Raw genomic sequence first — 21,485 nt, 5'->3', positions numbered from 1 at the left:
AGGGAGGCAGGACCAGAGGGAGAGGACATGTGTGAGCAGAACTGCAGCTAGGGAGAGAAACTGCAGCCTAGCAAAGGGAGGCAGGACCAGAGGCAGAGGACACGTGTGAGCAGAAGTGAAGCTAGGGGGAGAAACTGCAACCTGGCAAATGGAGGCAGGACCAGAGTGAGGGGACACGTGGGAGCAGAACTGTAGCTAGGAGGAGAAACTGCAACCTGGCAAAGGGAGGCAGGACCGGAGGGAGAGGACACGTGGGGGCAGAACTGCAGCTAAGGGGAGAAACTGCAACCTGGCAAATGGAGGCAGGGCGAGAGGGAGAGGACACGTGGGAGCAGAACTGCAGCTAGGGGGAGAAACTGCAACCTGGCAAAGGGAGGCGCACCGGAGGGAGAGGGCACGTGGGAGCAGAACTGCAGCTAGGGGGAGAAACTGCAGCCTGGCAAAGGGAGGCACGACCGGAGGCAGAGGGCACGTGGGAGGAGAACTGAAGCTAGGGGGAGAAACTGCAACCTGGCAAAGGGAGGCAGGACCGGAGGCATAGGACACGTAGGAGCAGAACTGAAGCTAGGGGGAGAAACTGCAACCTGGCAAATGGAGGCAGGACCGGAGGCAGACGACACGTGGGAGCAGAACTGAAGCTAGGAGGAGAAACTACAACCTGGCAAATGGAGGGAGGACCAGAGGCAGAGGACACATGGGAGCCAATCTGAAGCTAGGGGGAGAAACTGCAGCCTGGCAAAGGGAGGCAGGACCAGAGGGAGAGGACATGTGTGAGCAGAACTGCAGCTAGGGAGAGAAACTGCAGCCTAGCAAAGGGAGGCAGGACCAGAGGCAGAGGACACGTGGGAGCAGAAGTGAAGCTAGGGGGAGAAACTGCAACCTGGCAAATGGAGGCAGGACCAGAGTGAGGGGACACGTGGGAGCAGAACTGTAGCTAGGAGGAGAAACTGCAGCCTGGCAAAGGGAGGCAGGACCAGAGGGAGAAGACACGTGGGAGCAGAACTGGAGCTAGGGGGAGAAACTGCAACCCGGCAAAGGTAGGCAGGACCCGAGGGAGAGGGCACATGGGATCAGAACTGAAGATAGGGGGAGAAACTGCAACCTGGCAAATGGAGGCAGGACCGGAGTGAGAGGACACGTGGGAGCAGAACTGCAGCTACGGGAAAAGCTGCAACCTGGAAAAGGGAGGCAGGACCAGAGGGAGAGGACACGTGGGAGCAGAACTGCAGCTAGCGGTCGAAACTGCAACCCGGTAAATGGAGGCAGTGGCAGAGGGAGAGGACACATGGGAGCAGAACTGCAGCGAGGGGAGAAACTGCATCCTGGCAAATGGAGGCAGGGCCGGAGGGAGAGGACACGTGGGAGCAGAAGTGAAGCTAAGGGAGAAACTGCAACCTGGCAAATGGAGGCAGGGCCGAAGGGAGAGGACACGTGGGAGCAGAACTGCAGCTAGGGGAGAAACTGCAACCTGGCAAATGGGTGCAGGACCGAAGGGAGAGGCCACATGGAAGCAGAACTGCAGTTAGGGGATAAACTTCAACCTGGAAAATGGCGGTGGGGCCGTAGCGAGAAGACACGTGGGAGCAGACCTGCAGCTAGGGGGAGAAATTGCAACCTGGCAAATGGAGGCAGGACCGGAGCGAAAGGACACGTGGGAGCAGAACTGCAGCTAGGAGTGAAACTGCAACCTGGCAAATGGAGGCAGGACCGGAACAAGAGGGAACGTGGGAGCAGAACTGAAGCTAGATGGAGAAACTGCAACCTGGCAAATGGAAACAGGACCGGAGCGAGTGGACCCGTGGAAGCAGATTTGAAGCTAGGGGGAGAAACTGCAACCTGGCAAATTGAGGTAGGGCCGGAGGGAGAGGACATGTGGCAGCAGAACTGCAGCTAGGCTGAGAAATTGCAACCTGGCAGATGGAGGCAGGACACGAGGGATTGGGAGCAGAACTGCAGCTAGGGGAGAAACTGCAACCTGGTAAAGGGAGACAGGACGGGGGAGAGGACACGTCATAGCAGAACTGAAGCTAGAGGGAGAAGCTGCAACCTGGCAAATGGAGGCAGGGCCGGAGGGAGAGGACACGTGGGAGCAGAACTGAAGCTAGGGAGAGAAACTACAACCTGGCAAATGGATGCAGGAGCGGAGTGAGAGGACACGTAGGAGGAGAACTGAAGCTAGGGGGAGAAACTGCAACCTGGCAAATGGAGGCAGGGCCAGAGGGAGAGGACACGTGGGGGCAGAACTGCAGCTAAGGGGAGAAACTGCAACCTGGCAAATGGAGGCAGGGCGAGAGGGAGAGGACACGTGGGAGCAGAACTGCAGCTAGGGGGAGAAACTGCAACCTGGCAAAGGGAGGCGCACCGGAGGGAGAGGGCACGTGGGAGCAGAACTGCAGCTAGGGGGAGAAACTGCAGCCTGGCAAAGGGAGGCACGACCGGAGGCAGAGGGCACGTGGGAGGAGAACTGAAGCTAGGGGGAGAAACTGCAACCTGGCAAAGGGAGGCAGGACCGGAGGCATAGGACACGTAGGAGCAGAACTGAAGCTAGGGGGAGAAACTGCAACCTGGCAAATGGAGGCAGGACCGGAGGCAGACGACACGTGGGAGCAGAACTGAAGCTAGGAGGAGAAACTACAACCTGGCAAATGGAGGGAGGACAAGAGGCAGAGGACACATGGGAGCCAATCTGAAGCTAGGGGGAGAAACTGCAGCCTGGCAAAGGGAGGCAGGACCAGAGGGAGAGGACATGTGTGAGCAGAACTGCAGCTAGGGAGAGAAACTGCAGCCTAGCAACGGGAGGCAGGACCAGAGGCAGAGGACACGTGTGAGCAGAAGTGAAGCTAGGGGGAGAAACTGCAACCTGGCAAATGGAGGCAGGACCAGAGTGAGGGGACACGTGGGAGCAGAACTGTAGCTAGGAGGAGAAACTGCAGCCTGGCAAAGGGAGGCAGGACCGGAGGGAGAGGACACGTGGGGGCAGAACTGCAGCTAAGGGGAGAAACTGCAACCTGGCAAATGGAGGCAGGGCGAGAGGGAGAGGACACGTGGGAGCAGAACTGCAGCTAGGGGGAGAAACTGCAACCTGGCAAAGGGAGGCGCACCGGAGGGAGAGGGCACGTGGGAGCAGAACTGCAGCTAGGGGGAGAAACTGCAGCCTGGCAAAGGGAGGCACGACCGGAGGCAGAGGGCACGTGGGAGGAGAACTGAAGCTAGGGGGAGAAACTGCAACCTGGCAAAGGGAGGCAGGACCGGAGGCATAGGACACGTAGGAGCAGAACTGAAGCTAGGGGGAGAAAATGCAACCTGGCAAATGGAGGCAGGACCGGAGGCAGACGACACGTGGGAGCAGAACTGAAGCTAGGAGGAGAAACTACAACCTGGCAAATGGAGGGAGGACCAGAGGCAGAGGACACATGGGAGCCAATCTGAAGCTAGGGGGAGAAACTGCAGCCTGGCAAAGGGAGGCAGGACCAGAGGGAGAGGACATGTGTGAGCAGAACTGCAGCTAGGGAGAGAAACTGCAGCCTAGCAAAGGGAGGCAGGACCAGAGGCAGAGGACACGTGTGAGCAGAAGTGAAGCTAGGGGGAGAAACTGCAACCTGGCAAATGGAGGCAGGACCAGAGTGAGGGGACACGTGGGAGCAGAACTGTAGCTAGGAGGAGAAACTGCAGCCTGGCAAAGGGAGGCAGGACCGGAGGGAGAGGACACGTGGGAGCAGAACTGGGGCTAGGGGGAGAAACTGCAACCCGGCAAAGGGAGGCAGGACCGGAGGGAGAGGGGACATGGGATCAGAACTGAAGCTAGGGGGAGAAACTGCAACCTGGCAAATGGAGGCAGGACCGGAGTGAGAGGACACGTGGGAGCAGAATTGCAGCTACGGGAAAAACTGCAACCTGGAAAAGGGAGGCAGGACCAGAGGGAGAGGACACGTGGGAGCTGAACTGCAGCTAGCGGTCGAAACTGCAACCCGGTAAATGGAGGCAGTGGCAGAGGGAGAGGCCACATGGGAGCAGAACTGCAGCGAGGGGAGAAACTGCATCCTGGCAAATGGAGGCAGGGCCGGAGGGAGAGGACACGTGGGAGCAGAAGTGAAGCTAAGGGAGAAACTGCAACCTGGCAAATGGAGGCAGGGCCGAAGGGAGAGGACACGTGGGAGCAGAACTGCAGTTAGGGGATACACTTCAACCTGGCAAATGGTGTCAGGACCGTAGCGAGAAGACACGTGGGAGCAGACCTGCAGCTAGGGGGAGAAATTGCAACCTGGCAAATGGAGGCAGGACCGAAGCGAAAGGACATGTGGGAGCAGAACTGCAGCTAGGAGTGAAACTGCAACCTGGCAAATGGACGCAGGACCGGAACAAGAGGACACGTGGGAGCAGAATTGAAGCTATATGGAGAAACTGCAACCTGGCAAATGGAAGCAGGACCGGAGCGAGTGGACCCGTGGAAGCAGAATTGAAGCTAGGGGGAGAAACTGCAACCTGGCAAATTGAGGTAGGGCCCGAGGGAGAGGACATGTGGCAGCAGAACTGCAGCTAGGCGGAGAAATTGCAACCTGGCAGATGGAGGCAGGACAGGAGGGATTGGGACCAGAACTGCAGCTAGGGAAGAAACTGCAACCTGGTAAAGGGAGACAGGACGGGGGAGAGGACACGTCATAGCAGAACTGAAGCTAGAGGGAGAAGCTGCAACCTGGCAAATGGAGGCAGGGCCGGAGGGAGAGGACACGTCGGAGCAGAACTGAAGCTAGGGAGAGAAACTACAACCTGGCAAATGGATGCAGGACCGGAGTGAGAGGACACGTAGGAGGAGAACTGAAGCTAGGGGGAGAAACTGCAACCTGGCAAATGGAGGCAGGGCCGGAGGGAGAGGACACGTGGGGGCAGAACTGCAGCTAGGGGGAGAAACTGCAACCTGGCAAATGGAGGCAGGGCGAGAAGGAGAGGACACGTGGGAGCAGAACTGCAGCTAGTGGGAGAAACTGCAACCTGGCAAATGGAGGCAAGACCAGAGCAGGCAGGGCTTAGAATAGGCAGATAAAGGAGATGGGACGTGCTGGGAGAAGAGGAGCTCTTGTTGAGTTGTTACTTGCTGTGTCGCAGGCTGCTTGTGTCCCGAAACCCCCTGCCCTCCTAAGGACAGGGAGCCCTTGTTCCTCCGAGGTCATGAGGATAACACAAGATGCAGAGAATGCGCCGCGGAATCGCCGGAATCCGGTCCTTCCTGACCAGGAACCCAGACTCTGCTTCACTCTGGGAGCGGTAGGGGTGTCAGAGCTTCGGGGTGAGGGGCGGGGGCCGTGACTCTAGCCCCTAGGGGGCATCAACAAAGAGGCGCATACGAGGACCCCAGAAAGCGGAAGCACAGCGCAAGGGTGAGGCAAGGGGACTGAGGTACAGGCCCCGAGTCAGAGAGCAAAGGGGGTGCAGATATGAAAGCCAGGGGACTGAGGCACAGGACTGAGGAAGGGACACAGAGGCTGAGGCACAGAGACTGAGACATCGAGTTCAGGAGATGGCCCAGAGGCAGCCCTGAAGACTGAGAAAAAAACCAAGGATGACGCACAGAGACTGAGGCAAGCGCTGTAGACTGAGGTGCAGAGCCCAAGCGCTGTAGACTGAGGTGCAGAGTCCAAGTGCTGTAGAGTGAGGTACAGAGCCCAAGCGCTATACACTGAGGTGCAGAGCCCAAGCGCTGTACACTGAGGTGCAGAGCTAAGAAGATGGCCCAGAGGCAGCCCTGAAGACTGAGAAACAAACCAAGGATGACGCACAGAGACTGAGGCAAGCGCTGTAGACTGAGGTGCAGAGCCCAAGCGCTGTACACTGAGGTGCAGAGCCCAAGCGCTGTACACTGAGGTGCAGAGTCCAAGTGCTGTAGAGTGAGGTACAGAGCCCAAGCGCTATACACTGAGGTGCAGAGCCCAAGCGCTGTACACTGAGGTGCAGAGCTAAGAAGATGGCCCAGAGGCAGCCCTGAAGACTGAGAAACAAACCAAGGATGACACACAGAGACTGAGGCAAGCACTGTAGACTGAGGGTCAGAACCAGAGCAGTGTAGACTGAGGTGCAGAGCCCAAGCACTGTAGACTAAGGTGAAGAGTCCAAGCGCTGTAGACTGAGGTGCAGAGCCCAAGCGCTGTAGACTGAGGTGCAGACTAGAGCCCAAGCGCTGTAGACTGAGGTGCAGAACCCAAGCGTTGTAGAATGAGGTGCAGAGCCCAAGCGCTGTAGACTGAGGTGCAGAGTCTAAGCACTGTAGACTGAGGTGCAGACTAGAGCCCAAGTGCTGTAGATTGAGTTGCAGAGTCTAAGCGCTGTAGACTGAGGTGCAGACTAGAGCCCAAGTGCTGTAGACTGAGGTGCAGAGTCTAAGCGCTGTAGACGGAGTTGTCGAGCCCGAGCACTGTAGACCAAGGTGCAGATCCCAAGCACTGTAGACTGAGGTGCAGAGCCCAAGCACTGTAGACTGAGGTTCAGAGCCCAATCTCTGTAGACTGAGGTGCTGAGCCCAAGCGCTGTAGACTGAGGTGCTGAGCCCAAGCCCTGTAGGCTGAGATGCTGAGCGCAAGTGCTGTAGACTGAGGTGCAGAACCCAAGCACTGTAGACTGAGGTGCAGAGCCCAAGCGCTGTAGACTGAGATGCTGAGCCCAAGTGCTATAGACTGAGGTGCTGAGCCCAAGTGCTGTAGCCTGAGGTGCTCAGCCCAAGCGCTGTAGACTGAGATGCAGAGCCCAAGCACTGTAGACTGAGGTGCTGAGCCCAAGCGCTGTAGACTGAGGTGCTGAGCCCAAGCGCTGTAGGCTGAGATGCTGAGCCCAAGTGCTGTAGACTGAGGTGCAGAACCCAAGCACTGTAGACTGAGGTGCAGAGCCCAAGCGCTGTGTACAGAGCCCAAGCGCTGTACACTGAGGTGCAGAGCCCAAGCGCTGTACACTGAGGTGCAGAGCTAAGAAGATGGCCCAGAGGCAGCCCTGAAGACTGAGAAACAAACCAAGGATGACACACAGAGACTGAGGCAAGCACTGTAGACTGAGGGTCAGAACCAGAGCGGTGTAGACTGAGGTGCAGAGCCCAAGCACTGTAGACTAAGGTGAAGAGTCCAAGCGCTGTAGACTGAGGTGCAGAGCCCAAGCGCTGTAGACTGAGGTGCAGACTAGAGCCCAAGCGCTGTAGACTGAGTTGCAGAACCCAAGTGTTGTAGAATGAGGTGCAGAGCCCAAGCGCTGTAGACTGAGGTGCAGACTAGAGCCCAAGTGCTGTAGACTGAGTTGCAGAGTCTAAGCGCTGTAGACTGAGGTGCAGACTAGAGCCCAAGCGCTGTAGACTGAGGTGCAGAACCCAAGTGTTGTAGAATGAGGTGCAGAGCCCAAGCGCTGTAGACTGAGGTGCAGAGTCTAAGTGCTGTAGACTGAGGTGCAGACTAGAGCCCAAGTGCTGTAGACTGAGTTGCAGCGTCTAAGCGCTGTAGACTGAGGTGCAGACTAGAGCCCAAGTGCTGTAGACTGAGGTGCAGAGTCTAAGCGCTGTAGACGGAGTTGTCGAGCCCGAGCACTGTAGACCGAGGTGCAGAGCCCAAGCACTGTAGACTGAAGTTCAGAGCCCAATCGCTGTAGACTGAGGTGCTGAGCCCAAGCGCTGTAGACTGAGGTGCTGAGCCCAAGCCCTGTAGGCTGAGATGCTGAGCGCAAGTGCTGTAGACTGAGGTGCAGAACCCAAGCACTGTAGACCGAGGTACAGAGCCCAAACACTGTAGACTGAGGTGCAGAGCCCAAGCGCAGTAGACTGAGATGCTGAGCCCAAGTGCTATAGACTGAGGTGCTGAGCCCAAGTTCTGTAGCCTGAGGTGCTCAGCCCAAGCGCTGTAGACTGAGATGCGGAGCCCAAGCACTGTAGACTGAGGTGCTGAGCCCAAGCGCTGTGGACTGAGGTGCTGAGCCCAAACGCTGTAGGCTGAAATGCTGAGCCCAAGTGCTGTAGACTGAGGTGCAGAACCCAAGCACTGTAGACTGAGGTGCAGAGCCCAAGCGCTGTGTGCAGAGCCCAAGTGCTGTAGACTGAGGTGCTGAGCCCAAGCGCTGTAGACTGAGATGCTGAGCACAAGTGCTGTAGACTGAGGTGCTGAGCCCAAGTGCTGTAGGCTGAGGTGCAGAGCCTAAGCGTTGTAGACTGAGGTGCAGATCCAAAGCGCTGTGTGCAGAGCCCAAGCGCTGTAGACTGAGGTGCAGAACCAGAGCGGTGTAGAGTGAGGTGCAGAGCCCAAGCGCTGTAGACTGAGGTGCAGAGCCCAAGCGCTGTAGATTGAGGTGCAGACTAGAGCCCAAGCGCTGTAGAGTGAGGTGCAGTACTCAAAAGCTGTAGAGTGAGGTGCAGAGCCCAAGCGCTGTAGACTGAGGTGCAGACTAGAGCCCAAGCACTGTAGACTGAGGTGCAGACTAGAGCCCAAGTGCTGTAGACTGAGTTGCAGAGTCTAAGCGCTGTAGTCTGAGGTGCAGACTAGAGCCCAAGTGCTATAGACTGAGGTGCAGAGTCTAAGTGCTGTAGACGGAGTTGTCGAGCCCGAGCACTGTAGACCGAGGTGCAGATCCCAAGCACTGTAGACTGAGGTGCAGAGCCCAAGCACTGTAGACTGAGGTGCATAGCCCAAGTGCTGTAGACTGAGGTGCTGAGCCCAAGCGCTGTAGACTGAGGTGCTTAGCCTAAGCGCTGTAGACTGAGGTGCTGAGCCCAAGCCCTGTAGGCTGAGATGCTGAGCGCAAGTGCTGTAGACCGTGGATGCTGAGCCCAAGTGCTGTTGACTGAGGTGCAGAACCCAAGCACTGTAGACTGAGGTGCAGAGCCCAAGCGCTGTGTGCAGAGCCCAAGCACTGTAGACTGAGGTGCAGAGCCCAAGCGCTGTAGACTGGGATGCTGAGCCCAAGTGCTATAGAATGAGGTGCTGAGCCCAAGTGCTGTAGCCTGAGGTGCTCAGCCCAAGTGCTGTAGACTGAGATGCAGAGCCCAAGCGCTGTAGACTGAGGTGCTGAGCCCAAGCGCTGTAGGCTGAGATGCTGAGCCCAAGTGCTGTAGACTGAGGTGCAGAACCCAAGCACTGTAGACTGAGCTGCAGAGCCCAAGCTCTGTGTGCAGAGCCCAAGCGCTGTAGACTGAGGTGCAGAGCTCACGCGCTGTAGACTGAGATGCTGAGCAAAGTGCTGTAGACTGAGGTGCTGAGCCCAAGTGCTGTAGACTGAGGTGCTGAGCCCAAGCGCTGTAGGCTGAGGTGCAGAGCCTAATCATTGTAGAATGAGGTGCAGATCCCAAGTGCTGTGTGCAGAGCCCAAGCGCTGTAGACTGAGGTGCAGAGCCCAAGCGCTGTAGACTGAGATGCTGAGCTCAAGTGCTGTAGACTGAGGTGCAGAGCCCAAGCGCTGTAGACTGAGGTGCAGAGCCCAAGCACTGTAGACTGAGATGCTGAGCCCAAGTGCTATAGACTGAGGTGCTGAGCCCAAGTGCTGTAGCCTGAGGTGCTCAGCCCAAGCGCTGTAGACTGAGATGCAGAGCCCAAGCACTGTAGACTGAGGTGCAGAGCCCAAGCGCTATAGACTGAGGTGCAGAGCCCAAGCGCTGTAGGCTGAGGTGCAGAGCCTAACCGTTGTAGACTGAGGTGCAGATCTCAAGCGCTGTGTGCAGAGCCCAAGTGCTGTAGACTGAGGTGCAGAACCAGAGTGGTGTAGACTGAGGTGCAGAGCCCAAGCGCTGTAGACTGATGTGAAGAGTCCAAGCGCTGTAGACTGAGGTGCAGAGCCCAAGCGCTGTAGACTGAGGTGCAGAAACCAAGCGCTGTAGAGTGAGGTGCTGAGCCCAAGCGCTGTAGACTGAGGTGCAGACTAGAGCCCAAGCGCTGTAGACTGAGGTGCAGACTAGAGCCCAAGTGCTGTAGACTGAGGTGCAGAGTCTAAGCACTGTAGACAGAGTTGCCGAGCCCGAGCACTGTAGACTGAGGTGCAGAGCCCAAGCACTGTAGACTGAGGTGCAGAGCCCAAGCACTGTAGACTGGGGTGCAGAGCCCAAGCACTGTAGACTGAGGTGCAGAGCCCAAGCACTGTAGACTGGGGTGCAGAGCCCAAGCGCTGTAGACTGAGGTGCTGAGCCCAAGCACTGTAGGCTGAGATGCTGAGCCCAAGCGCTGTAGACTGAGGTGCAGACTAGAGCCCAAGTGCTGTAGACTGAGTTGCAGAGTCTAAGCGCTGTAGACTGAGGTGCAGACTAGAGCCCAAGCGCTGTAGACTGAGGTGCAGAACCCAAGTGTTGTAGAATGAGGTGCAGAGCCCAAGCGCTGTAGACTGAGGTGCAGAGTCTAAGTGCTGTAGACTGAGGTGCAGACTAGAGCCCAAGTGCTGTAGACTGAGTTGCAGCGTCTAAGCGCTGTAGACTGAGGTGCAGACTAGAGCCCAAGTGCTGTAGACTGAGGTGCAGAGTCTAAGCGCTGTAGACGGAGTTGTCGAGCCCGAGCACTGTAGACCGAGGTGCAGAGCCCAAGCACTGTAGACTGAAGTTCAGAGCCCAATCGCTGTAGACTGAGGTGCTGAGCCCAAGCGCTGTAGACTGAGGTGCTGAGCCCAAGCCCTGTAGGCTGAGATGCTGAGCGCAAGTGCTGTAGACTGAGGTGCAGAACCCAAGCACTGTAGACCGAGGTACAGAGCCCAAACACTGTAGACTGAGGTGCAGAGCCCAAGCGCAGTAGACTGAGATGCTGAGCCCAAGTGCTATAGACTGAGGTGCTGAGCCCAAGTTCTGTAGCCTGAGGTGCTCAGCCCAAGCGCTGTAGACTGAGATGCGGAGCCCAAGCACTGTAGACTGAGGTGCTGAGCCCAAGCGCTGTGGACTGAGGTGCTGAGCCCAAACGCTGTAGGCTGAAATGCTGAGCCCAAGTGCTGTAGACTGAGGTGCAGAACCCAAGCACTGTAGACTGAGGTGCAGAGCCCAAGCGCTGTGTGCAGAGCCCAAGTGCTGTAGACTGAGGTGCTGAGCCCAAGCGCTGTAGACTGAGATGCTGAGCACAAGTGCTGTAGACTGAGGTGCTGAGCCCAAGTGCTGTAGGCTGAGGTGCAGAGCCTAAGCGTTGTAGACTGAGGTGCAGATCCAAAGCGCTGTGTGCAGAGCCCAAGCGCTGTAGACTGAGGTGCAGAACCAGAGCGGTGTAGAGTGAGGTGCAGAGCCCAAGCGCTGTAGACTGAGGTGCAGAGCCCAAGCGCTGTAGATTGAGGTGCAGACTAGAGCCCAAGCGCTGTAGAGTGAGGTGCAGTACTCAAAAGCTGTAGAGTGAGGTGCAGAGCCCAAGCGCTGTAGACTGAGGTGCAGACTAGAGCCCAAGCACTGTAGACTGAGGTGCAGACTAGAGCCCAAGTGCTGTAGACTGAGTTGCAGAGTCTAAGCGCTGTAGTCTGAGGTGCAGACTAGAGCCCAAGTGCTATAGACTGAGGTGCAGAGTCTAAGTGCTGTAGACGGAGTTGTCGAGCCCGAGCACTGTAGACCGAGGTGCAGATCCCAAGCACTGTAGACTGAGGTGCAGAGCCCAAGCACTGTAGACTGAGGTGCATAGCCCAAGTGCTGTAGACTGAGGTGCTGAGCCCAAGCGCTGTAGACTGAGGTGCTTAGCCTAAGCGCTGTAGACTGAGGTGCTGAGCCCAAGCCCTGTAGGCTGAGATGCTGAGCGCAAGTGCTGTAGACCGTGGATGCTGAGCCCAAGTGCTGTTGACTGAGGTGCAGAACCCAAGCACTGTAGACTGAGGTGCAGAGCCCAAGCGCTGTGTGCAGAGCCCAAGCACTGTAGACTGAGGTGCAGAGCCCAAGCGCTGTAGACTGGGATGCTGAGCCCAAGTGCTATAGAATGAGGTGCTGAGCCCAAGTGCTGTAGCCTGAGGTGCTCAGCCCAAGTGCTGTAGACTGAGATGCAGAGCCCAAGCGCTGTAGACTGAGGTGCTGAGCCCAAGCGCTGTAGGCTGAGATGCTGAGCCCAAGTGCTGTAGACTGAGGTGCAGAACCCAAGCACTGTAGACTGAGCTGCAGAGCCCAAGCTCTGTGTGCAGAGCCCAAGCGCTGTAGACTGAGGTGCAGAGCTCACGCGCTGTAGACTGAGATGCTGAGCAAAGTGCTGTAGACTGAGGTGCTGAGCCCAAGTGCTGTAGACTGAGGTGCTGAGCCCAAGCGCTGTAGGCTGAGGTGCAGAGCCTAATCATTGTAGAATGAGGTGCAGATCCCAAGTGCTGTGTGCAGAGCCCAAGCGCTGTAGACTGAGGTGCAGAGCCCAAGCGCTGTAGACTGAGATGCTGAGCTCAAGTGCTGTAGACTGAGGTGCAGAGCCCAAGCGCTGTAGACTGAGGTGCAGAGCCCAAGCACTGTAGACTGAGATGCTGAGCCCAAGTGCTATAGACTGAGGTGCTGAGCCCAAGTGCTGTAGCCTGAGGTGCTCAGCCCAAGCGCTGTAGACTGAGATGCAGAGCCCAAGCACTGTAGACTGAGGTGCAGAGCCCAAGCGCTATAGACTGAGGTGCAGAGCCCAAGCGCTGTAGGCTGAGGTGCAGAGCCTAACCGTTGTAGACTGAGGTGCAGATCTCAAGCGCTGTGTGCAGAGCCCAAGTGCTGTAGACTGAGGTGCAGAACCAGAGTGGTGTAGACTGAGGTGCAGAGCCCAAGCGCTGTAGACTGATGTGAAGAGTCCAAGCGCTGTAGACTGAGGTGCAGAGCCCAAGCGCTGTAGACTGAGGTGCAGAAACCAAGCGCTGTAGAGTGAGGTGCTGAGCCCAAGCGCTGTAGACTGAGGTGCAGACTAGAGCCCAAGCGCTGTAGACTGAGGTGCAGACTAGAGCCCAAGTGCTGTAGACTGAGTTGCAGAGTCTAAGTGCTGTAGACTGAGGTGCAGATTAGAGCCCAAGTGCTGTAGACTGAGGTGCAGAGTCTAAGCACTGTAGACAGAGTTGCCGAGCCCGAGCACTGTAGACTGAGGTGCAGAGCCCAAGCACTGTAGACTGAGGTGCAGAGCCCAAGCACTGTAGACTGGGGTGCAGAGCCCAAGCGCTGTAGACTGAGGTGCTGAGCCCAAGCACTGTAGGCTGAGATGCTGAGCCCAAGCGCTGTAGACTGAGGTGCAGAACCCAAGCACTGTAGACTGAGGTGCAGAGCCCAAGCGCTGAGTGCAGAGCCCAAGCGATGTAGACTGAGGTGCAGAGCCCAAGCGCTGTAGACTGAGATGCTGAGCCCAAGTGCTATAGAATGAGGTGCTGAGCCCCAGTGCTGTAGCCTGAGGTGCTCAGCCCAAGCGCTGTAGACTGAGATGCAGAGCCCAAGTGCTGTAGACTGAGGTGCAGAGCCCAAGCACTGTAGACTGAGGTGCTGAGCCCAAGCGCTGTAGACTGAGGTGCTGAGCCCAAGCGCTGTAGACTGAGGTGCTGAGGCCAAGCACTGTAGACTGAGGTGCAGAGCTCACGCGCTGTAGACTGAGATGCTGAGCCCAAGCGCTGTAGGCTGAGGTGCTGAGCCCAAGTGCTGTAGACTGAGGTGCTGAGCCCAAGCGCAGTAGGCTGAGGTGCAGAGCCTAAGCGCATTGTAGACTGAGGTGCAGATCCCAAGCACTGTGTGCAGAGCCCAAGCGCTGTAGACTGAGGTGCAGAGCTCACGTGCTGTAGACTGAGATGCTGAGCACAAGTGCTGTAGATTGAGGTGCTGAGCCCAAGTGCTGTAGACTGAGGTGCTGAGTCCAAGCGCTGTAGGCTGAGGTGCAGAGCCTAAGCATTGTAGACTGAGGTGCAGATCCCAAGCACTGTGTGCAGAGCCCAAGCGCTGTAGACTGAGGTGCAGAGCCCAAGCACTGTAGACTGAGATGCTGAGCTCAAGTGCTGTAGACTGAGGTGCAGAGCCCAAGCGCTGTAGACTGAGATGCAGAGCCCAAGTGCTGTAGACTGAGGTGCAGATCCCAAGCACTGTAGACTGAGGTGCTGAGCCCAAGCACTGTAGACTGAGGTGCAGAGCTCACGCGCTGTAGACTGAGATGCTGAGCCCAAGCGCTGTAGGCTGAGGTGCTGAGCCCAAGTGCTGTAGACTGAGGTGCTGAGCCCAAGCGCAGTAGGCTGAGGTGCAGAGCCTAAGCGCATTGTAGACTGAGTTGCAGATCCCAAGCACTGTGTGCAGAGCCCAAGCGCTGTAGACTGAGGTGCAGAGCTCACGTGCTGTAGACTGAGATGCTGAGCACAAGTGCTGTAGATTGAGGTGCTGAGCCCAAGTGCTGTAGACTGAGGTGCTAAGCCCAAGCGCTGTAGGCTGAGGTGCAGAGCCTAAGCATTGTAGACTGAGGTGCAGATCCCAAGCACTGTGTGCAGAGCCCAAGCGCTGTAGACTGAGGTGCAGAGCTCACGTGCTGTAGACTGAGATGCTGAGCACAAGTGCTGTAGATTGAGGTGCTGAGTCCAAGTGCTGTAGACTGAGGTGCTGAGCCCAAGCGCTGTAGGCTGAGGTGCAGAGCCTAAGCATTGTAGACTGAGGTGCAGATCCCAAGCACTGTGTGCAGAGCCCAAGCGCTGTAGACTGAGGTGCAGAGCCCAAGCACTGTAGACTGAGATGCTGAGCTCAAGTGCTGTAGACTGAGGTGCAGAGCCCAAGCGCTGTAGACTGAGGTGCAGAGCCCAAACACTGTAGACTGAGCTGTTGAGCCCAAGTGCTATAGACTGAGGTGCTGAGCCCAAGTGCTGTAGCCTGAGGTGCTCAGCCCAAGCGCTGTAGACTGAGATGCAGAGCCCAAGCACTGTAGACTGAGGTGCAGAGCCCAAGCACTGTAGACTGAGGTGCTGAGCCCAAGCGCTGTAGGCTGAGATGCTGAGCCCAAGTGCTGTAGACTGAGGTGCAGAACCCATGCACTGTAGACTGAGGTGCAGATCCCAAGCGCTGTGTGCAGAGCCCAAGCGCTGTAGACTGAGGTGCAGAACCCAAGCGCTGTAGACTGAGATGCTGAGCACAAGTGCTGTAGACTGAGGTGCTGATCCCATGTACTGTAGATTGAGGTACAGAGCCCAAGCGCTGTAGGCTGAGGTGCAGAGCCTAAGCGTTGTAGACTGGGGTGCAGATCCCAAGCGCTGTGTGCAGAGCCCAAGCGCTGTAGACTGAGGTGCAGAACCAGAGCGGTGCAGATCCCAAGCGCTGTGTGTAGAACCCAAGCGCTGTAGACTGAGGTGCAGAGCCCAAGCGCTGTAGACTGAGATGCTGAGCTCAAGTGCTGTAGACTGAGGTGCAGAGCCCAAGCGCTGTAGACTGAGATGCTAGATGCTAAGTCCAAGTGCTGTAGACTGAGGTACAGAGCCCAAGCGCTGTAGGCTGAGGTGCAGATCCTAAGTGCTGTAGACTGAGGTGCAGATCCCAAGCGCTGTGTGCAGAGCTCAAGCGCTGTAGACTGAGGTGCAGAGCCCACGTGCTGTAGACTGAGGTGCAGAGCCCAAGCGCTGTAGGCTGAGGTGCAGAGCCCAAGCGCTGTAGACTGAGGTGCAGATCCCAAGCGCTGTGTGCAGAGCTCAAGCGCTGTAGACTGATGTGCAGAGCCCAAGCGCTGTAGGCTGAGGTGCAGAGCCCAAGTGCTGTAGACTGAGGTGCAGAGCCTAAGCGCTGTAGACTGAGGTGCTGTGCCCAAGCGCTCTAGACTGAGGTGCAGAGCCCAAGCGCTGTAGACTAAGGTGCAGAGCCCAAGCGCTGTAGACTGAGGTGCAAAGTCCACACAGTGTAGACTGAGTTGCAGAGCCAAGCGCTGTAGACTGAGGTGCAGAGCCCAAGCACTGTAGGCTGAGGTGCAGAGCCCAAGCACTGTAGACTGAGGTGCAAAGTCCACACGCTGTAGACTGAGTTGCAGAGCCAAGCGCTGTAGACTGAGGTGCAAAGTCCACACGCTGTAGACTGAGTTGCAGAGCCAAGCGCTGTAGACTGAGGTGCAGAGCTAAGAAGATGGCCCAGAGACAGTCCTGAAAACTGGGGCGCAGAGACTGGCCCTTGGAACCTGAGGTATAGAGCTAAGGAGGGGGAGGGTCAGAGATCTATGCAGAGTGATAAGGATAGGACGCGGAGACGGAAGCACGGAGCCAAGAATGCTGTGTCTTTTCTAGTCCCCAAAATTCCCTCCAAAAGAGCTGCACGCGCCCACGGGTGCCCCTGATGAGGAGCAGGGGCTCGTCTCCGCCGATAGGGATCTCAGCTCGGGGGAGGGGCGTGGGGGGCGGGTAGGATTGGAGGACAGCCTTTCGGCGGGTGCACATCTTTAAAAGGAGGGACACCCAAGCAAAACCAGGAACGAGGATTAATTTAAATTCTGTGCAAGGGCCTCATAAAAGGAGCAGAGGTGCAGAGTCTCGTTTCAGAACAGCCTGCGCTTCCGGCCAGGACAGCGCCCTGAAGGTCAAGGGTCGCCAGACACCCCTGGCCCTGTGGCGGACCTTCTCTTGGGTGGGCTCGACCTTGCACTGTGTGGACCGGAGGACAAGCTACTTCCTCGCTGCAGCCACCGGCCCTTCTGTGCGGGGTCCTTCCTACCCTGGGGGTTTCACTGTTAGGCCTAGTGGCCTCGAAGCAGACACCAGGGTCCGGTATAGCCATGGCTGGCTTCAGGCCCACTGCTTGGAGGTTTTAGGGTGTCACCTCCTCCCAGCCCCAGGGCCCAGGTTCCCAGAAGCCCTCAGGATCGAGTCAGTCCCCTCAAGCTGGGATTTTCATGGGCTCTGATTCCTCGTCTACACGGTTGACCTTCTTGGCTTGGCCAAGACCAGTTAATCTCCCTTGGTACTCGTTCTCCAACTCATAGCACCGCTCTCTCCAAGGAGCGACGTCCCACTCACCCCCAAATCAGCAGGCTCGAAAGCAGGTGCGCTCCTGGGTTATCCAAGTAATGAGAGATCTGATTTTAGGGACTGTTTCCTCATTAGCTTTCGGTAATGTGCGACCAAATGGTTCCACCCTCCCCCCCATTAGGCTGGCAGGTGTTTGTGTGTCCGCCGCCCCCAGGTGTTGCGCAACTTTATGGCACCTCCAGCCTGAGGCAATAAATACTCAGTCCTCCATTTTGGAATCAGGCGGTGTGCACACGGGTCCTGGATCCGTAACATACCAATTGGCTGTGGCGTCACCAGAAATTAGCATATCAAGGGGCCCTCTGAAAAAAGTGGGGGTCTCAGTCCACCCGTGTGTACCCTCCTCGCAGGGGCGTTGCTAGGGGGGGGGCTAACGGGGCTATAGCCCCTGATCTTTTGGTTTGAGCCCCGGATAGAATCTCAGGAGCTACAGCCAAAAGGCTAGCTAGCCCCCAGTCCCGACAGTACCGACATCAGCGTAGCCCCGAGTCTTTTCCAGACCTAGCAACTCCCCTGCCTCCTCGACTTGAGCTCTGCCCCTCGGGACTGCATGTGATTTTGTTGTGTGCAGTACTATTTCTTTTCATTTCCGGGTCGTGGACCACGCCCAAGCTTGCACACCCAGCGTGCGTGGATGTTGCATCCCCCCCTCTGCGCATTGGCTCCATGGCCTAGTGCGGCGCTATGTGCAGCCCATTCTGACTATCCTGGGGTATTTTTGCCAGGGGTGTTGCTGGGTCTGGAAAAGACCCTGGGCTACGCTAATGGCGGGGCTGTCGGGACTGGGGCTAACTAGCCTTCCGGTTTTAGCCCCTGAGCTTCTATCCGGGGCTACAACCAAACGATCCGGGGCTATATCCCCCTCAGCCCCCCAGCAACACCTCTGATTTTTGCTACTACAGACACTAGTTGCACCCCTGAATCTACCCAGGAAGGGCTGGGGGAGCTTCGAGGACCCCCCTTATACCACCTCTAGGCCTTTTGTCACCGAGCCGGCGGCTCCCCCTGGTCCCAAGGGGAGTAGCAGACTACTGAAGCCTTTTGTTATTTTATATGTGCTGGACCCTACTGGAGTATCTTACCCCCTAATGATGTAGTTGGATAAGAAAACTAATGCTCTGGGAGGTGAAGTGATGTGTCCAAGATCACACTGTTCAGTCAATGGCGAAGCTGTGCTTCCTGGTTCCATAGTCAGCAGCTCACCCACTCACCGTTGTTTCTATCTTCTGGAAAATGAATGTCCTGATCCCTTTTCTTGTTTTTTTTTTCTTCTATCAAAGAGATGAACAGCAGATCATGAGGATTTCTCTGCTAAAGATGTGAGCGGAAACATCTAAAGAGTTAACTAATATTTAGTAGCAGCCACATTCCGCAGGCATGACATGGGATCATGAGCTGTGCATGGTGTGTCTCATGATCCTGTAAAATGCCTAGTGACCTAGAAGGCTCCTAAACATGATTTAACTCTGTCACCACATCGGTCTCCTGCCTGTGATCTGGAATGCAGCCATCAAGCATACCACCATCATCCCGCTCCCCCTTTCCTTTTTCTCAAGTTCTTTCTAACTTCTCTGGCCCTGTGTCATTCAGGAGCTCACTTGCAGTTTTTGGATGCAGCTGTGAACGATGTTCCTCCAGGTTCTGTTTTTCCACCCCTCTGTTCCCCTCCCACTGCTGCATTTGGAAGTGATCATATGATTACAATGCCTTATAAAACTCGAAATAAACAAATAAATAACTTTAAAGAGGGATAGAGTGTAAAGTTCGAATGTGGTGGTCTGAAGCTGCTTGGTATTTAAGCCAACGAGGTACTGCAGCCTATTGACCACGTGTGACTGTCATCTTGGTGTCAGCAGTGGGATTTGATCAAGGATGGTAGCCAGAACACACCGAAACATGGTACGTAGAATTTCAGTGGGATCCTTCTCGTTTTCTGATTTTCTTTACAGAAATCCTGGAAAAAGCCATAGGTAGAACACCAAAGTGAAGCAAACCTCATCTTTCAGATACATACATGCCAGTATGTCTCACTACAGTCAGGAGATGCTAGTCCCGTCCCCGTTTTAATTTTGTATGCATGGATTTCGACATTATAAAATACAAATCCCAGAATGCAAAGTTAAAACCAGGACTGCACTATCATCTCCTGGTTTCAGAGATGCACTGGTTCCGTCACCATTAAGGAACGAGAGAGAAAAGGGGGGTCTTCACTAAAATAACACCCCACGCACACCACACTTCACAGTAAAAGGGAACCTGGAGGCCAGCAGTGGGAACACCAACGTAAGGCAATCTGCGAGTTCCTGAGATGGGGTGGGACAGAGAAAAGGGTGGGGGGCACCTGACCCACCCATAACTTTGACTCTACACGATCATGTAGCTTCACAGTTTAGTGGAGATTAAGGAGTTGGGGGGCTTTAGTAGTCCACCTATTTCTATAGAATTCACAAGCCACTGCTTTACTTTCTTTATGGTTCTGGGGACACATACCCCAATGGGCCTCTTCTGCTCCCCAGGACTCGGTGGGAGAACTGGTGAGAGTGGGTGGAGAAGTGGAGGGGGCATTGGAGGGGCAGGCAGCCCTCAGTGCTCAAAGATCGAATTTCAAGGGTTGTAGCTTACAGGTCGGGTGTGAAATGCTTGAGGAAAGCAAGTGTCCTTGTTAGGTCCTTCCAGAATGCAAAACGTTATTTTTCCAATTTATTTAGTGTGATATGGTTTAAAGTGAACCTTACACAATACGAAAAGATTCTGGAAAAAAGTAAACAATCACACAATATACTCATAATACAAACATAAAATAAGAATATAGAGACTCGCTAATGAGTGTTAATGTTTTCAATCCCTTGAACATGATTCTGTAATGTCGATAGCGTCTGTTTGCCTTTCCTAATCCTTCAGCAAAGGGATTCTCTATGAGGTTCGCTGCAGTAGTGGACATGATGTCCCACGCAGGCTTCCGGTGTTCGGCTGAGCTGCTTCCAGGGCTCAGCTGAGCTGCTTCCAGTGTTCGACTGAGCTGCTTCCAGGGCTTGGCTGAGCTGCTTCCAGGGCTCGGATGAGCTGCTTCCAGTGTTCGGCTCAGCTGCTTCCAGGGCTCAGCTGAGCTGCTTCCAGTGTTCGGCTGAGCTGCTTCCAGGGCTCGGCTGAGCTACTTCCAGTGTTCGGCTGAGCTGCTTCCAGGCCTCGGCTGAGCTGCTTCCGGTGTTCGGGGCAGCTGCTTCTAGGGCTCAGCTGAGCTGCTTCCGGTGTTCAGGGCAGCTGCTTCCAGGCCTCGGCTGAGCTGCTTCCGGTGTTCGGCTCAGCTGCTTCCAGTGTTCGGCTGAGCTGCTTCCAAGGCTCGGCTGAGCTACTTCCAGTGTTCGGCTGAGCTGCTTCCAGGCCTCGGCTGAGCTGCTTCCGGTGTTCGGGGCAGCTGCTTCTAGGACTCGGCTGAACTGCTTCCGGTGTTCGGCTCAGCTGTTTCCAGTGTTCGGCTGAGCTGCTTCCAGGGCTCGGCTGAGCTACTTCCAGTGTTCGGCTGAGCTGCTTTCAGGCCTTGGCTGAGCTGCTTCCGGTGTTCGGGGCAGCTGCTTCTAGGGCTCAGCTGAGCTGCTTCCGGTGTTCAGGGCAGCTGCTTCCAGGCCTCGGCTGAGCTGCTTCCAGTGTTCGGCTGAGCTGCTTCCAGTGTTCGGCTGAGCTGCTTCCAAGGCTCGGCTGAGCTACTTCCAGTGTTCGGCTGAGCTGCTTCCAGTGTTCGGCTGAGCTGCTTCCAAGGCTCGGCTGAGCTACTTCCAGTGTTCGGCTGAGCTGCTTCCAGGCCTCGGCTGAGCTGCTTCCGGTGTTCGGGGCAGCTGCTTCTAGGGCTCAGCTGAGCTGCTTCCAGGCCTCAGCTCAGCTGCTTCCGGGGTTCGGCTCATCTCCTTCCAGGCCACATTCTCTCGACTCGAAGCCCAAATGATGATTTTGCTCTCGGCTGATAGGGTCTCTGCTCTGGGGAGATACCTTCTCTTACCCGGCACTGGAGACATGACATCCTCCCTCTTAATCTCAACAAAATGAAACTGAGTCTTGTGCTAGATCAATAAAGTAAAATGCTGGGCTCTCGTCCAAATCAATCGGGTGAATGATGGGGACTCTAGGACCAGAGAGAGCCCATTAAATTCGTCTAGGGCCATTAGTTCCCAATCATGGACCTAGAAACACAGCAGGAAGTGGGACCTCTGGCTCTGGAGGGATGATGTCAAATCTGTAAATGAGTGGCCTTCAGTGATTCGCTAGCAGCACACACATGCTGCTGAGTGTTTAGCTCTCGGGGTGTGAGGCAGAGGCAGCACACACATGCTGCTGAGTGCTTAGCTCTAGGGGTGTGAGGCAGAGGCAGCACACACATGGTGATGCGTCTTTAGCTCTAGAGGCGTGAGGCAGAGGCAGCACACACATGGTGATGAGTCTTTAGCTCTAGAGGCGTGAGGCAGAGGAGGCAGCACACACATGGTGATGAGTCTTTAGCTCTAGGGTGGTGAGGCAGAGGCAGCACACACATGGTGATGAGTCTTTAGCTCTAGGGGTGTGAGGAAGAGGCAGCACACACATGGTGCTGAGTGTTTAGCTCTAGGGGTGTGAGGCAGAGGCAGCACACACAT

Source organism: Ambystoma mexicanum, chromosome 11 (assembly GCF_040938575.1).
Source record: "Ambystoma mexicanum isolate Mex_15411 chromosome 11, UKY_AmexF1_1, whole genome shotgun sequence".
Classification (NCBI taxonomy): Eukaryota; Metazoa; Chordata; class Amphibia; order Caudata; family Ambystomatidae; genus Ambystoma; species Ambystoma mexicanum.
Note: the sequence above shows the minus strand (reverse complement) of the source record.